Raw genomic sequence first — 17,293 nt, forward strand, 5'->3', positions numbered from 1 at the left:
TCTAAGAGTAAAGGTTAACAAAGCGACAAGCAGTATAGCTCAGCACAGCATGAATTTTGGAGCCAAAAAGGCATGAATTTGAACACTGAAGTGACTCAGTACACACGAACTGAGTTACCTTGGAAAATTAATATATCTAAGCCTGAACTCTCTCATCTGTAAAGTGGTCATAATAATGAGAGTTGTACATCCTAAACAAAATGGTCCATACATTTATTCTATTTTTGGGATAAAGTCAATGCTGTTTGAAACTTTACTAACAAGAATTAGCAGTATTCTTTCAAGGTGTCTAATATTTCAAGACATTGTTCTCTAAGGTTTGTGAATGATCAGTATTCTTTGGGGAAATGTGCCCTATTTTGAAGTAATTTAATTTGTGTTATTTTGATGGTTTAATGACACGTCATATATACAAGACCAGAGAGGACTGTAATATTCTTCCAGCTATTCGTTCTTAAATAGCGAGTGCAGCAATCAGAACTCCTACAGTTTCAAAGGCCCACGTAGCCTAAACAAACAAAAAACATTTACTGACTCATATAAGTGAAAAGATTGAGGACTTCAAAATTTTTGAGATCTGATTACCCAAATGTTGCTTTCCTATGATGATTGTATTGTCAGACAGAATCTCCTACAGTGATGGCAAAGATGCCAGAAGGAACTCTAGGCTTTCATTCTAGCCATTGGAAAGAGAACATCTCTTCTTAATAGTTTTAGTACAAAATTGGAGGAAGGTTCTCTTTGCCCCCATTGGGTTACATACCTACTTCTGAATCAATCATGAAGACAGGCAATAGGGTATCCTAATTAACCAGGTTATTCTGGATTATCATCAGATCCTGGGGCTGGACTGGGATCAGCTCCACCTAAAATATATGGAAGGATGGGAGGAGATTCAGTATTATTAAGGCCTTTTTACCAAAAGGAGGAGGCTGGCAATGGATGCCAAAAAGGCATAGAACAAGTGAAGCAATCTCTACAGAGAAAAATGTAGCTCTGGGAAGAAAGGTTTAAAATAAAAAAAGGACTATACTCTACTTTTATGTGTTACAAAAGGAGTACAATGATCTCTCTCTGTGTTCAGGCTCTGTATCCAAGGACTCAATCAATCCTGGTGGAAATATCCAGACTTTTTTCCTGGTGGAAAAAAAATCCACCAGGAACTGGATGTGGTAGCATATACCAATAAGGTTGAGGCAGAGAATCACCAGTCTGATATCAGTTTCTGCTACATACATAGTAAGATGCTGTCTCAAAAAAGTAAAACGAATTTGCCACAAACTAAGATGAATCCATGTGAGCACAGTATTGTGCAGGCCCAGAGACAGTCTGCTGTCTCTTCTGCCATTGTACCCATTCTCCATCTCTCTGGCACCCCGTGTTTAGATAGTGTTCACCTTGAGTCTCATTCAGATCCTGTGGTAGGCCCACAATAGCTGTGTTGGCACTGAAGATTTAGAGATTTTTTTCTTGTCATTACTCCCTAAACAACACAGTATAACATCTATTTCCATTTATATTGCATTCAATATTTGTGATTTAAAGCATATAAAGGAATGTGCATAGATGTATACAAATACGAAAGCATTTTATAAAGGACTCGAGCATCTGCAGATTTTGGTATTATCAGAAGTTGATATAAGGTCCTGGAATCAATTCTTCATGAACACTAAGGGATGACTCTATCTCCCTCCTAGTAAGCACTAATGCATTTTCTGTTTTTTTGTTATTTTGTTTTGTTTTGTTTTGGTCAGTTGTAGGACTTGGAACTCTGGGCCTGGGCACTGTCCCTCAGCTCTTCAGCTCAAGGCTAGTGCTCTACCACTTGAACCACAGTGCCACTTCCGGCTTTTTCTGCTTATGTGGTGCTTAGGAATCAAACCAAGGGCCTCATGCATGCAAGACAAGCACTCTACCACTGAGCCACCTTCCCAGCCCCACTAATGCATTTTCTAATTCCATTTGTTGTGTGCTTTGTTTTGAGATAGGCTCCCTCTTTGCAGACCAGACTAGCCTTGAACACTTAACCAACCTTCCTGCCTTAGCCAATCTGTTAGTATTACTTGTACTCATCACCACATCTGGCTGTTTATTTCATTTGAGAGGAATGATATAAATCTGACCAATAATGTACCAAAGCTGACGCCGCTTATAACTTATCATCAGCTGACAATAAAGTAATTCCTTTACATAAAAGTAGTTTCACACTATGTGGATGATTTTTGTGTCTCTGACCACTACCCTAACCAGCTCATCTATAACAAAGGAAATCGCCATCTGTCACTCTGCTTGTATGAAATATTTCTGGAGGTGGCTTGCCAACTTCAGCCAAAATTATAAAACTAATGAGTTTTTAGCTACCATATGCACAGAGTGTAATAATAGTAGGTTCTAGGCAAATGTTGTCTCCTTGCTTTTGGAAGTGCTTTCCCTCCATGATAGGAGCAGATGCCTGAGGCTCTATTAAGAATTCTGTTTTCTTCATAAATCTGTACAGTGACATGGAGTCCTCAGATTCTTGTGAAGTGGTTTTTATTTGGAAAACATGGCCCTCGTTACCCTGTTTCTCATGAGGTTTTCAGGATCTGTTATGCAGAGAATGGCCCTTAATTAAGTCAGAATTGAGGACCAGATATCTCTTAGGAAATTTGACCAGTTTCAATTTTCTGATTGGTCTTCTGCTCTTTTGATGCCTTGATGATATATGTGAAAACAAACACGATTTAAATTTCTTGATACTTCTTGCTACTTATATTAAAATGACTATTTTTACTTAGCCTTGAGCTTTGTGCTGTAATACCTGTAGTCAGAACAGGTCACATTATGCAGTGGTAACAAATGACCCCAAATATCAATGGTTTCTAACAATAAGGACCAATTTTCTCATTCATTTTATGGATTCTACAACTTTCCATACTGTGAGAAAAGTAGTTTGCTTCTTTTCTGTTAATCTTGTGAAAATTATTTTTCTGAAGGGTTCCTGCTTTGTCCAGGTAGTTTTGGCTCATATTTATATGCTAGTTACAAACATCCTTTTCCCCAGCACTTTAAGACATCCTGTTAGAAGCTCCTAGAATTTCAGTTCCATCCTGTAAATTAAGCCACATCCTTTTGCAGACTGTGAACCTGAGCTCAGCCAATGTGAGCAGAGGGGCAGGGCTTGCTGGGTTAGGGATCAAAAGGGAGCAGCCTGCCTGCTGTGTGTGCTTACTTGCCAAATTATTGGCTACTGGTACACTGTTCTGCAAAAGTAAACTGTCTTGCTGAGTTCCTTTTGAGTTGGTGTCCTTATTCTTAGGCGACACTCCAGTACAACAATACATGCAATTTTCTTCCTCTGGGCTCTAGCCTGTTTGACTCGATAAAGAAAAACCCAGAAATACAAAGTATTAAGGGAGTAGTAGGAAAGTATTGTGTTGTGTTTATAAGTTGTATAAGTTTATTGTGTGCGTTTATGTTTTGATTTAAACTAATAGCAGAAAGCCAAGCTCTTTCCATTGATATAGCCCAGTAGCAATGAGCACACCTAATGCCTAATGGATCTTGGCTTCTAAACTCCATCTGCCAGTGATGAGAGAAATCCATGTTCCTCAGAGAAATAGCTGTTCTAGGTTTGGGTCAGGGAAAGGCCATTGCAGAAAATTTTGAAAAAAGTTCTAGGAAACAGAAAAGAACAAGTGTATCCTCTCAAACCATTGATAGATAATTGGATTTTACCCTTTATGGATAATAATCTATAAACATTTCATGTACAATTTTTTTGTGGGCATATGTCTTCAATTCTCTTTGACATGTACCATGGACTAAAATTTTTAGCAGTGTTTTCCGAAGTGGCTAAAGCATATTGTATTTCTACCAGCAATGTTTCAGAGTTCCCAATTTTCCTCTTGGTATTTTTCCTCTTTCCCTCATAACTAAAATGCCTTTACCTCACAGTCCTGGGGCTGGAACTTTGAAATACAGGTAGGGCTGGGCAAGGCATCTTCTGAATCCTTTAGGGAAATTCTCCCCTCCCCCACCTCCAGCTTTCCAGCTTGAACCATATAACTGGAAACTTCTTCCTAGGTACCTGGCTTATGGCTGTGTGTCTGTCTTTCCTGGTTTTCTTAAACCAGTCATATTGAATTAAGGGCTACAGGAACCCAGTATGATATCAGATTAATTAATTGCATCTGCATTGACGCTATTTCTAAATAAGATCACACTCTGAGTGATTTACTGAGGATTAGGATATCAACATATCTTTGAGAAGGGAGGCAGCAGCACACAATACAACCCACTACAGGTTCTAATTGGCAAAGTACTTAAATAAAACATTTGAATTCTGGGTTTAATTGGTCTACAGAGTTTTTGTTCTCTATTGCTCCTCCTGGTAGTGGTGTTTGGTTTTGCATCCCAATGGAGCCAGGGCTACTTTGCATTATCTTTCTTAGTAAAGGAATGCTCTTGGGCCAATTAGCTAATCCTTTATGCCTCAGTTTCCGTATCTTTGAAGTAGAGATAATAATAGTATGAGATAATATGGTACTGTTATAAAGATTGAATAGATTAATACCAGGAAATGGCAGGCAAACACTGTCCCTGAGCTTTTTTCACTCAAGGCTAACACTCTACTACTTTGAGCCACAGCACCACTTCTGGTTTTCTGGTAGTTAGTTGGAGATAAGAGCCTCCTGGACTTTCCTGCCTGGGTTGGCTTCAAACCACAATCCTCAGATCTCAGCCTCTTAAATGAGGATTACAGGTGTGAGCCACAGACAACCAACACAGAATCTTGATGCACATTAGCTAATCATACTAAAGTGAAGGTCTGTAATGCTTAATAAAGTTGTTAACTTGATGGGATTAAGGAACACCAAAAACTAGAGAAGCATTACTTTGGGTGTCTCTATGGGAATGTAAACAGTGGAGGTTAGAGTATAGTTCTGAATGGATAAAGTTAAGCCAATAAGCCCTTGGCGTGAGCAGGCACCAATCAGATGGGAGCCTGGGGAAAATAAATATAGTGGGCAAATTGATATGTATTACCCCCTCATCTTACCTCATTCCTCACCCTAGAGCTGGGACAAATACTCCTGCCTTGGACTTCAAAATCCTAGGCTTGTGGACTTCTGGGCTTGGGATTTATACAGCTACCCCTTCCCTGTTTATCAGGCTTTCAGCTTAGGACTGAGAATTATACCACTGTAACTCCATTGGCCTCTCAAAACTTAGCCTGAGCTGCTATTGGCATCCTGGAATCTCTAGCCTGAAAATGGCCTGCCTCATGACTTTTCAGCTGCCATGATTGCGTGAGCCAATTCCCCAATGCACACCAATTGGCTCTGTTTCTCTGGAGAATCCTGGCTAACATGATACCCATGAGTTGATTATTCTTGTATCCAATTCCATTAGAAAGAAGAGATTGTAGCTAGGTTAAAAAAAAAAAAAAAGTGGATGCATTGTCCCACCACAGACCTACACCTCTGACAGCCACTTGAAGAGCTGTGGGGCCTGCAGTGGGTGAGGGAAGTTGGTCAGTGCTCTTATTGTGTGGGTTGCTTAATTGTCTTTCTTGCTCTGACAAACTAAACAGCCAATAGACTTCCAAAACCCTCAAAGAACTCATTCTTTCTCTGGACAACTAGCCTCTGAAGAGCAATTAATGGAAATGTTTCTGAGAAAAAACTTCACTATTAGAAAAGACTATATACATAATTTAAACTTTCTTTGGTTCTTTTTTCTTGGGCTCAATTTAGGATGACCTGTAGTGAAACTAATATATCTCCAGGAGAGTTGTGAATATTCTTAGGAAGTCTTGAAAATCTTCCTTCCTTTCCTTCTTTGTTTTTTCTTTCTCTTCCTTTTTCTCTTTCCTTCTCTCCCTTTCTTCCCTTTTTTGTTTCTTTTTTTCTCTTCCTTCCTTCCTTTTTTCTTTTGCTGCTACTTGGGTTTGAACTTCGGGGCTCCAACTTACTAGTGGCTCTACCACTTGTGCCTCAAATCCAGCTGCTTTCTGTTTTAGGGGTTTTGTTGTTTTCTTTCCTTTTTCTAAATAGAGGTTTGTTCTTCTTGCCTACAGTGGCCTTGGACTTCTATCTTCCTTCCTATGCTTCTATGTAGCTGGGATTACAGGTACAGCCCAGAATACCCAGGTAATTTATTGAGTTGGAATCTCACTACTTTTTGTCTAGGCAGGCCTCAAAACCAGGCTCCTTCCTTGAGTAGCTGGGATTACTAACATATTGCATCACTCTTGGCCTATTTGTTTGTTTCTTTGTTTTTGATTACTGATTGGTTTATTAGTAGTAGTAACAGTGCTATCACTAATAATTACAACTACATTTATTGAGCTATTATTTATACTGCTATTTATTGGGTAGGGCATTAAGTTCTTCACTAATTGGCACACAGCTGTCACATTTAGGTCTATTTGATTTTGAGATAAGATTTCACTACTTAGTGCACTTAGGTCTTGAATTTGTGATCCTCCTACCTTAGCCTCTTAAATGCTGGGTTTGCAGGTGTGTACTACCATACCCAGCTTGACTTGGACATTTTCTTTTTTGACTTGAACATTCTTTTTTTTGGGGGGGGGTCCAGTCGTGGGGCCTGAACTCTGGGCCTGGGCACTGTCCCTTAGCTCTTCAGCTCAAGGCTAGCACTCTACCACTTGAGTCACAGTGCCACTTCCAGCTTTTTTCTTTTTGCTTATGTGGTGCTGAGGAATCGAACTCAGGGCCTCAGGCATGCAAGGCAAGCACTCTACCACTAAGTAACCTTTCCAGCCCCGACTTGGACATTCTTAAAAGCAAATTTTCTATGCCTGGAAGATCAACCAGGTAGAGATACTTGTTAGGAAAACAAGATTTCCATTGTAATCAACAAGATGCAGAAAAGAATATTCTGTAGTCTATAATTTGTAGTCATGAAGGAAGCCGAACACAATGTGCCAGTCTTATCTCCCATGAAACTGCGTGTTAATCTTTTGGTGGGTGGAGAGGATACTGAAATACTGAAAAAGAGTTGAAGGAAGATATTATTGCAAATGGAGTTAAACTATTGAACAGACCCATTGTCTTGCCTCATTTAAACATTGTAGAGGATTTTATCTGTAAAGGCCCTTGAAAGGTTATTAATTCAGCAGCTGATCCAAAATGTAGAAAGTAATAGGTTATAATAACAAAAGTATAGCTTGTGATTGACAGATTGACTGATGGATAACAAATTCCAATAGATGCAGTATTCATCATACAGTGACTCACAAAGGGAGATGCTATATCATCTGGGAACTTAATAGAAATTTAAAATTTGGAGCCCTACTCTAGATTCACTGAATCAAAAACTTCCAGAACTTGTGACTTCCAGGCAATCTTGATATTCCCTCCAATGTGAGAACCTTTGTTCATGTGGCATCAATCTGAATCCTGTGGCTTTCATGGGAATCTTATCAAGGGAGAGTGGCAAGGATGAGGTGTACAACTAGTGACTGGGGAATGGGCTGTGCAAGTGTCCATGTAATCTTGGGTAACTCATTAAGAGAAAAGGTGAATAATAGTGACCTCATTTATAGAAGTCAAGGCTGAGGCACAGAAGTATAAGTGTCTTACCCAGGGCATGAGCACCACTAGGCAGAAAAGACACTCAGTTTCCAGAGACTCACCACTGAGCCAAGGGGAAAATGGGTGGTCTCTAAAGGTGAGGGCTAACTCCCTTCTCAAGAGAGATAAGACCCAATGCCAAGTTTTGAAGTCTAATGGAACCTAGACTTGGTACTCATCCATTAGTAAAACCTTTTGGAGATTAAACAAGAAAAGAAATGTGTGTGTGTGTGTGTGTGTGTGTGTGTGTGTGTGTGTGTGTGTGTGTGTTTAGTGCTGGGGTTTGAACTCAGGCACTTATGCCAAGCACTCTACCATTTGAGTCACATCCCCTGTTCAGTTACTTTTCAGATACTTTGATGGGGCTTTAGTCTTCTATTTAGCTGGGATTACAAACACATACCACCATGCCTAGGTTGATGCTGAGGTGGAATCTTGCTTATGTTTTAGCCTGGGCTGGTCTGGAACCACAATTTTCCTGGTAGCTGGGATTATATTCAAGAGCCAGTGCCTGCCTTGTATATATCTTAAATGAGCAAAACTTTTTATTTTGGTGAAAAGCACAACTTTATAAAACAATATCTTCTATGGACATAATTTTTTTCTAAAATCATGTTTTTTCACCAAAAAAAGGATATTAGGTAGGATAAAGTGTAGAGTCTTTTAAAGTTATTTAAATAAGTATAGCTATTTGGGGGGTCTGGAGGGCACTAAGGTTTGAACTCAGGCCTTATGCTTGTTTGGCTGGAGCTCTACCACTTGAGCCGCAACTCTACCTCCAACTTTTCCTGGTTTTTTGAAGAATCGGAGATGGAGTCTCCCAGACTTTTCTACCTGGGCTGGCTTTGAATCTTGATCCTTCAGACCTCACCCTCCCGAGTAGCTAGGATTAGAAGGCTGAGGCCACCCTTGCCTGATACCCATCTCTCCCCCCCTCTCTTAAAAAAAAAAACCATAAAAACATCTTTTTGCTTTACTTCCTCATTTCCCCACAGAGCATTGAAGCTTTGCGAATAATCATATGAGGCTCTAGCATCCTGCTTTAGTCCCTGATGAATGGGGCCAAGGCTGCTCACCTTGGCCTGTAAGCCACTGTCACCAAGTAGGCATTTTGATAAATGTTCCTTGATAATAAAAATGATGAAGACAGAATGGATTTATGATATTTCTTACAGTTACAAAACTACCTGCTAGAAGTAAAGGGGACTTAAATTGCTTTTCCAAGGTCATACAACTAGTTATAAAAGCAGTTGGTGCAGGAATTGGAAGCTTCTATTCCCTGTTTTAGAATCTTGTTTGCTCCAGACATTTCTCTCAATGACTTGGGAGAAACAAGCTTGTTTATCCAGGCAAGAAAGATACAGGAAATCCAGGGTTGAGACTTATTACCATAGGTAAAGAAAACATCAAGGGAAATGATGTCATTTAATTTGGGAATGGGAGTGGCCCTGAGCAAAGAGAGAGAGAAGCATCCATTTAAGTGAAGTACTACTGGATGCATTCATGATGTAGAATTCTAGGCTGAGTCAGTGGAAAATAGCCTTGAAACTTTAAATGGTGCACACATCCATGTGGTCTTCTTACATATTCTATTGCTGGTATATTAAAATAGGGGGTAACCATACTGTGGCATGAGCTTAATTTGATGCAAGCAAAGCAAGAGGAAGTGAATTTACCATGACAAACTTTGACAGAGCTCCTGGTGAAAACCAAAAGTCTTCCCTACAACCAAAGCCTATTCTAGAAAGTGAGCTTACAAAAATAAGTAAGAAAATAATACTCATGTTTTATTGTGCAAGAAAGGATCTGCAACAATGTAAAATGGCCATCTATGCTACAAGGACTTGAGTTCTCTTGGATTGTTAGGCTGTCTTCCGTAAAATGGCCATCTATGCTACAAGGACTTGAGTTCTCTTGGATTGTTAGGCTGTCTTCCGCGCACCTATTAGTTTCTAAGAAAGTGACATGGCACCAGAAGTAGAGACATCAACAGGAAATGAGCTTTTCAAGTGGCAAAAGGATGACACCACAAAGATGCTAGGAGATAAGGTAGTAGTGTGAAATACCTTCTGGGCCAGTGGCTTGTGGCTATTGTCCCTGATCCAGCCAGCTCTTCAGACCTTCAAGGGGAAGCTGAAAGTTTGCTTTCTCCCTGCTGCTCCTCTCTGCCTCTTAATCTTCCATAGCATTTTCAATGACTTAAACTTGCCCCAACTTACCAAGATTGACAATTTTCCATATAAATCATCCCACATGTGTGTGAGTGCATGCGCACGCCAGCACACCAGTCCTGGGGCTTGAACTCACAGTCTGCTCAGGACTATCAACTCCACCACTTAAGCCTCAGTTCCACTTTCACTTTTTTTAGTGGTTAATTGAAGAGTCTCACAGACTTTCCTACCTGGACTGGCTTTGAACCACAAGCCTCAGATCTCAGCCTCCTGAGTAGTTACTAGGATTACAGGCATGAGCCACCAGCACCTGACAGAGTTTTGGGGTTTTGTTTGTTTGTTTTTGGTTGGTTGGGTTTTTTTTTTAGTTTTGCTTTTTAGTCAGAGCCCAAAGTATCCCTAGACTTTAAGACCCAAAGTTTTGTTTGGCATTGTTTTTGGCATGGGGGAGTTGTTTGTGTTTACTGTGGTGCTCAGCCTGTTGATACCCTAGTGTTGGCAATTTTCTGATTGTTTCTAGGATTGAAATTTTTGCTTTCCCCAAATATTCACCCAGCTGTAGTCTCAGGGAGAACTGGTGTTAAAGGTGGACACAGAGCAGTGGGACTGAGGCCTAGAGGGAGTGGAAGAGAGGTGGAAACAACCACAGCAGGGTTTTCCACAAAAAAAAAGAAAAAGGACGGGCTGGGAAGGTGGCTCAGTGGTAGAGCACTTGCCTTGCATGCATGAGGCCCTGGGTTCGATTCCTCAGCACCACATAAGCAGAAAAAGCCAGAAGTGGCGCTGTGACTCAAATGGTAAGGGGCTAACCTTGAGCTGAAGAGCTGAGGGACAGTGCCCAGGCCCAGAGTTCAGGCCCACAACTGACAACCCCTCCCCCCCAAAAAAAGGACATTGATCCTGAGAGTTCCACCTTCAGGGGGCTCCTTTCCACTCTCCTGTATTCCTCTAAGGATAATCCTTTGGTTCACTGATTGTGAACTTGTGTTAACTTCTTAACACAAGGAAAATGTAAATAAATGCAAATAAAGATGAGATACTCTATTTTGACTCACCTAATTAGCCAGCAGAAGATATGAACTAGGCATTCCTACGCATTGCTAATAAGGACAAGTCTGTGGATATTTTAAGATTAGATATCAATAGTAAACTGTTTGCTAGTACCACAGACAAGAATGCAGTTCATACATTATGTTTCAGTATGAACTGTATTCTCACAATTTTGGAGGCTTGAAGACTGAGACCACGGTGTGACAATGTTGGTTTCTTCTGAGATACTTCTTCTTGATTTATAAATGACCACCTCCACCTGTGTGTTTACATGGTCTTCTCTTTGTATGTAAACCTTTCCTCTTCCTCTAAGCACTTGTGATATTAGATGAGAGCCTGTGGAATGAGCCCATTGTGTTACCCTGTTGAAAACCATACATCCAAGTATGGTCACATTGTGAGATACTGGGAGCTAAGACTTCAATAAATAGATTTACAAAAACATATTTTGTTGAATTTTTCTACTTCAGGAAACTGTTCTGAAGAAATAAAGAAAATTCTCAAATTATAGGAATTTATCTTCTTTATAGCCTATTTTTCTTATCTCTTATATATATTTTAAACATTTCTCTGTATTTAATCACCTACGACACCAATTTGAATCAGCAATATTCTAATATACCTCACAATAATTTAACATTCTCTTTATTTAATTTAACTTTTCAAATAAGGAAAGCATTCGTGTTTCAAAATGAAAATACATGGAAAGTAAACTCTAAACACTCATTCCCTGTTCCTCCTAAGTTACCCATTTTATTAGTTTCTTGTGTTTCCTTCCAGTGTTTTCCTAGGTAAATAAAAGCAAATGCAAATACACGTTCTTATTTCCTCACTTGCTTACACAGAAAAGAACATGCTATTTTCACCGCTTTGCACCTTGCTTGTATTTCTGAAACTTCTGCATTATCAGTGTAATAGAAGCTCACCATTCTCTACTAGGGCCACAAAACAGACATAGTCACTGCACCATAGTCTATTTAACCAGTGTTAATTTTTTTCCATTACAAATAGAGGGAGAAAGAATAAACTCATACATGGTCATTTTGCTGAAGTACAGGTGTATCGCTAAGATAACTTGAAGGAGTGGGATTGCTGAGTGAAAATGCATTCATAATTCTGATTGACATCCCATGTAGAGGTCATCTCATGTTGGAGTCCACCTGCGGTGACCACTGACTAATTCTTCACAGCTTTGCCAATAGGAGGAATTGTAAACCTTGGGCTATTGGTGAAGATCAAAAAGGACACCGTTGAACATTTAGATTGTTCCTACTTTTGCCACACTTAGCAACACATAGATTAATGCCTTTTTAGTTATTTCCTAAATAAATTCTTGAAGTGAATGTGTCATTCTAGGGGTACATGCATCTTTCGAGTTTCTAATCTCCAAGTCTTGGGAGATTTTAATGAGAGAGAAGAGCCTTTTCCATACCTGTCAAGTAACTAATGCTTTACATTCAGAAAGCTAAGAAACAAAACTAAAAAAAAAATATCATTTTTGTGCCTATTGAAACAGTGATTCTAAACTTAAAATGACTTCAATAGCTTCATATTATAAATTTAATATGAAGCATTTTTAGAATATTTTGTTGGTTTTTTGTGTTTATATTTAGAATATTTTGAATGCTTTAAACAGCAGTGATAACAAAATTTATACTTATTCCTTTAAAATAGCAACACCATGAGTTTAGTTCATGATTAAACATTATTTCTATACTTGCTTAAGGTCGTAACAGTGCTAACTTTTATATTTTCAAAGGATTGCGGTAATTTTACCAGTGCCAAAAATCTTAAAAAAAAAAAAAAAAAAAAAGAAATGAAAAGGCCAGAGCATACCTATAGTTACAGCTATTAGGAAGGCTGAGAAAGACGAATCCTTCGAGTTACAGCTTGTGTCAACTTAGTTGAGTTGTGCTTACATTTTTTTTTTTAAGTCGGTCGTAGGGCTTGAACTCTGGGTCTGGGCACTGTCCCTCAGCTCTTCAGCTCAAGGCTAATACTCTACCACTTGAGCCACAGTGTCACTTTTGGTTTTCTGGTGGTTTATTGGAGAGAAGAGTTTCACACGGACTTACTTGTCCAGGTTGACTTTGAACCGTGATCTCAGCCTCCTGAGTAGCTAGGATTACAGGCGTGAGCCACTGGTGCCCGGCTTGTACTTATTGTATTTTAAATTCAAACATAAATCAACTCAATCAACTGTTATTAGATTTGGCTTTTCCTACCTTTCCAGCCCATTCCTTTTTAAATATACTTTATTTTTAGAGCACTTTAAGGTTCCCTTTTCTTATTTTTTCAGTCATGGGGCTTGAACTCAGGAACTGGGTGCTATTCCTGAGCTCTTTTGCTCAAGGCAAACACATACCACTTTGAGTCACAGTGCCACTTCAGGTTTTCTGGTGGTTAATTGGAGCCAAGAGGTTCATGGACTTAGCTGCCAGGCTGGCTTTGAACTGCTATACTCAGATCTCAGTCTCCTGAGTAGCAAGGATTACATGCCTGAGCCACTGTACCCAGCTTCCTTTCTTACATATGTATAACCTCCCTACTGCCATCCCCACCATAACAGAATGACACATTTGTAACAGTCAGGTATTGACATACTGTGTTCAACTAAAGTCTGTAGTTTAGATTAGGGCTTGATCTTAGTGTTATAAGTTCTATGGGTTTGGATTTGTTGACTATTATAGTATGATATTAAGTATTTTCACTGACCCCCTTCCCAAATCCTCTGGGTTCACCTATTCATTCCTCCTTCCTACTCAATGGCTAGATTTTTTGTCTTTATAATTTTATCTTTTCCAAATTATCAGAGTTGAAATTGTAGTCTTTTTTTAAGTTTGTAGTCATTTTAGCTCCTTCCTTCAGTAGTAATAATATGTAAATTTCCTCCACATTTTTTTCAATGCTTGAGTAATATTGCATTGTCTGCATGTAGTTTATACATTCACGTACTACATTTTTGTTGCTCCCAATTTTAGGTATTTATGAATAAGCCTGTTTTTTTAAATCCATGTATAGATTTTTATGTGAACATAAATTTGTTTTTCAGAGTCTTCATTTTCAAAGTGACTGCATTGTTTTTCCATTCCCACCATCAGTGAATGAGAATTCTTGTTGCTCCACACCATCATCAACATGTTGTATTGTCAGTGTTTTTGGATTGCCACCAGCTTTTTGCTAGTTAATTGGAGATAAGAGTCTCAGGGAACTTGAACCTCAGATTTCAACCTGTTGAGTAGCTAGGAATACAAGTATGAGCCGCCAGTATCCAGTGATAAAATATCCTTAATTATATGTAGATCGATGGTAACTAAGGATCTCTGTCCTCTTTTATTGTCAGTAGTAACTGAAATAAAGGCCTGCACTCACTTGAGCAGGAAAAAACAAGAGTTCAGTGTGATGGAGCAACTCTCTTGAAAGAACAGAATAGTGCAAGTCAAAGAGTTACTGAGATTTCTTCACAGCTGTGAGACCATAAAATTAGAACCAAAATTGGAAGAGTGTCTTAAAATGCAGCTTGGAAGTATAGCTTACCCTGTAATCTTAGCTACTGGGTAAAAAAGTTCCATAGACTCTCTCTCCAAAATAACTAGCCAAAAACAGGGCTTGAGAATTGGCTCAAGTGGTAGAACACCAGACAAGCAAGCATGAGACTCTAAGTTTAAGCCCTAATACCACCAAAAAGATTAAATATTTAAAAATAGAAGCAACTTTCTAACCTACGAAAGCAGTAGTTTATATGATCTCCTGACAAGTATGTCATAAAGGGTCTTTCTTGATTGAATGGCTGGATATGTGCCCCAGCTGTCCTTTCAAATGCTTTGAAGTGAGTCAAGTAAGGTAAGTGTTGATATTGTGGCTCTTCTTAAAGACTCCTCTGTAGAGAGCTGCGAGAGGCCGCACCTGGAAGATGGCGCTGGCTTCTGCCCTCTGCCTTCCCGATGGCGAGTGCTGTCTGTGGTAAACAACTCCTTATATGGCTAAGGCAAAGAATCTGGCTTGCTTCCGCACACCTGAACCTATTGGTGGTTCCCACGTGGCGTATCAGGGTTGGCTACCCAGCGGGTACTTAAGGCTGTGGGGAATTCTCCCCGGGGTTGGGGTCAGAAGATTACTCAAAGTTCCTGAATAAACTGCAGAGAGAAGAGTCCGGTGTCGCGTCTTCCTTGCTGGTCGAGGTGGTAGCGACACTCCTCCTCCCCTCCACACACATACACCTCCAGCCAGTAATTTCACAAGAAGTTGATGATGATGAAATATCAACTCTAAACATTTAAACTATAATTAACAAACATTGGTAAAATGAATTAAATTTAATTGCAAACTTTACCAATGTGCAAGCTTTAGTGATAAATTTAAGAAGACAGACAGATAAATATAAAAATAGAGTTTCATAGCTAAGGCTATAGCTCAGTGAAAGTGTATGTTCCCTAGGTCTGATCCCCAACATTAAGAGAGAGAGGGAGAGGGAGAGAAAGAAGGAGAGAGAAAGGGAATCTCAGCAAAGGCCTATATGATTTGTTAGTAGCAATTTTCAAGTGATTTAGATAAATAAAAGTTTAAAATGGATCTTTAGACATTGTTGATGCTAAGTAGGACTTTTAAGGAACTTCATGTTGGGCTCTCAAATAATTTTGATTTCTGATCCATTGTATTTAATTTGTCTAAACCTTAAATTCTTAAGCCAAGACTACCTTTATGGATTCTAATACATGGTACCAAGATTATAAAATGTGAGGTATGCAAGTTATCCAAACAATGCAGAGAAAGAAGACTTGGCTTTGTGACAGATATGTTATATTTTAAAAAAATGGTTCCAAGCCAGGTGCTAGTGGCTCATGCCTTAATCCTAGCTACTCAGGGGGCTGAAATCTGATGATCATGGTTTGAAGCCAGCCCAGGCAGAAAAGTTGTTGACTCTCTTATGTCCATTAAACCACCAACATGTTGGAAGTGGAGCTTTAGCTCAAGTGGCTCAAGTACCAGCATTGAGCAAAAAACCTAAAGGACAGTGCCCAGGCCCGGAGTTCAAGCCCCAGTATCAGCACAAACAACAACAACAAACCAGAAACAAAGTAGTTCTAAACCATGGTTGTTGAATAGCTCAAAATTGGAAACACTTTCAATCCTTTAATGGGATGGTATCACTGAACTGAACAATAACAATGCAGGACTGGGGTGACAAAACAAAAACAAATGAATGAGCAAACAGAAACACCTTAAGGATAAACTGAAGCTTGTTTCCGTTAATTAACACAGTTAGTTATGGAATGCTGAACAAAGACATCTTGGATAGGAGGGAAAAGTGGAAACCTCATTATTACTATTTTCCAAAGAAGCAATGTACATTTAAATAGGACTGTATTTTCTAATAGCCTTAGGTCTGATCTAACTAGAGGGAAAAGAACTTCCTGCTCTATTGGCCTCTCCTTCCAGTCTCCCTTGTTTTCACAATGGTTCCCATGTGTTCACGACAGGGAATTCCTAAGTCATCACCTTTATTGTAAGCTATGTCAAAGCTGTGCCATCTACTCAGCAATTACAAACTATCCATTAAGAACTAGCTTCTTTTTCTCCCTCTTAGAGTTGTCTGTTTACCCACAGAATTTTAGGTATTTGTTCATCAGTATTCTGTACAATGAAGACATGACCTCACCAAACCTTGTATCCCATAATTCTTACCTCACAAAACCTTTACTAGGAAACTTGCCTCCAAAATTTCCAGATTCAGTTTGAAATTTGACCCCTGTCCATGATCAGATACTTCGTAAGCAAAGGCATCCACAGAAATTTAGAACCTTACTGCACTCACATGAAGAGAAACAAGGCCTACGGGCCTGTGAATATCAGAGGGATTCTGGGATTCAGGACTTGGGGCTGAAAAAAACACAGCAACATTCCTTAAGTTCTGATCCCAGAGTGACCTTGATCTTGTGCTCTAGCCTAGAAAACCTACCTGACAGATACACATGTCCATCCCTAATAGAATATTCTAAGAGGAAATTTTCCTAAGTAGCAAATAACTTAGTGGCAGAGAACCTTAAAAAGTAATCCTTTCAATATAAAAAAAAATGACTATGGGGCATATGGCCCTCTCACTAGAAACTTACTAGATGGATAGGAATTTATGTTTATATGTTAAGAATTTATCACCGGGCGCTGGTGGCTCCCACCTGTAACCCTAGCTAGTTAGGAGGCTGAGATTTGAGGATCACGGTTCAAAGCCAGCTCGGGCAGGGAAAATCCGTGAGACTCTTATCTCCAATAAGCCACTCAGAAAACCAGAAGTGGCGCTGTGGCTCAAGTGGTAGAGCGCTCGACTTGAGCTGAAGAACTGAGGGGCAGCACCCAGGCCCAGAGTTCAAGTCCCACGACCAACAAAAAAAAAAAAAAAAGAATTCATGTTGTAGTGCTAGTATGTAGATCAATGGTAGAATTCTTGCCTGGCATGCCATGGGTTCAATCTCCAGTATTGCAAAAATAAATAAA

The sequence above is a fragment of the Dipodomys merriami genome, unplaced genomic scaffold (genome assembly GCF_024711535.1).
Source record: "Dipodomys merriami isolate MVZ:Mamm:240054 unplaced genomic scaffold, mDipMer1.0.p SCAF_1, whole genome shotgun sequence".
Classification (NCBI taxonomy): Eukaryota; Metazoa; Chordata; class Mammalia; order Rodentia; family Heteromyidae; genus Dipodomys; species Dipodomys merriami.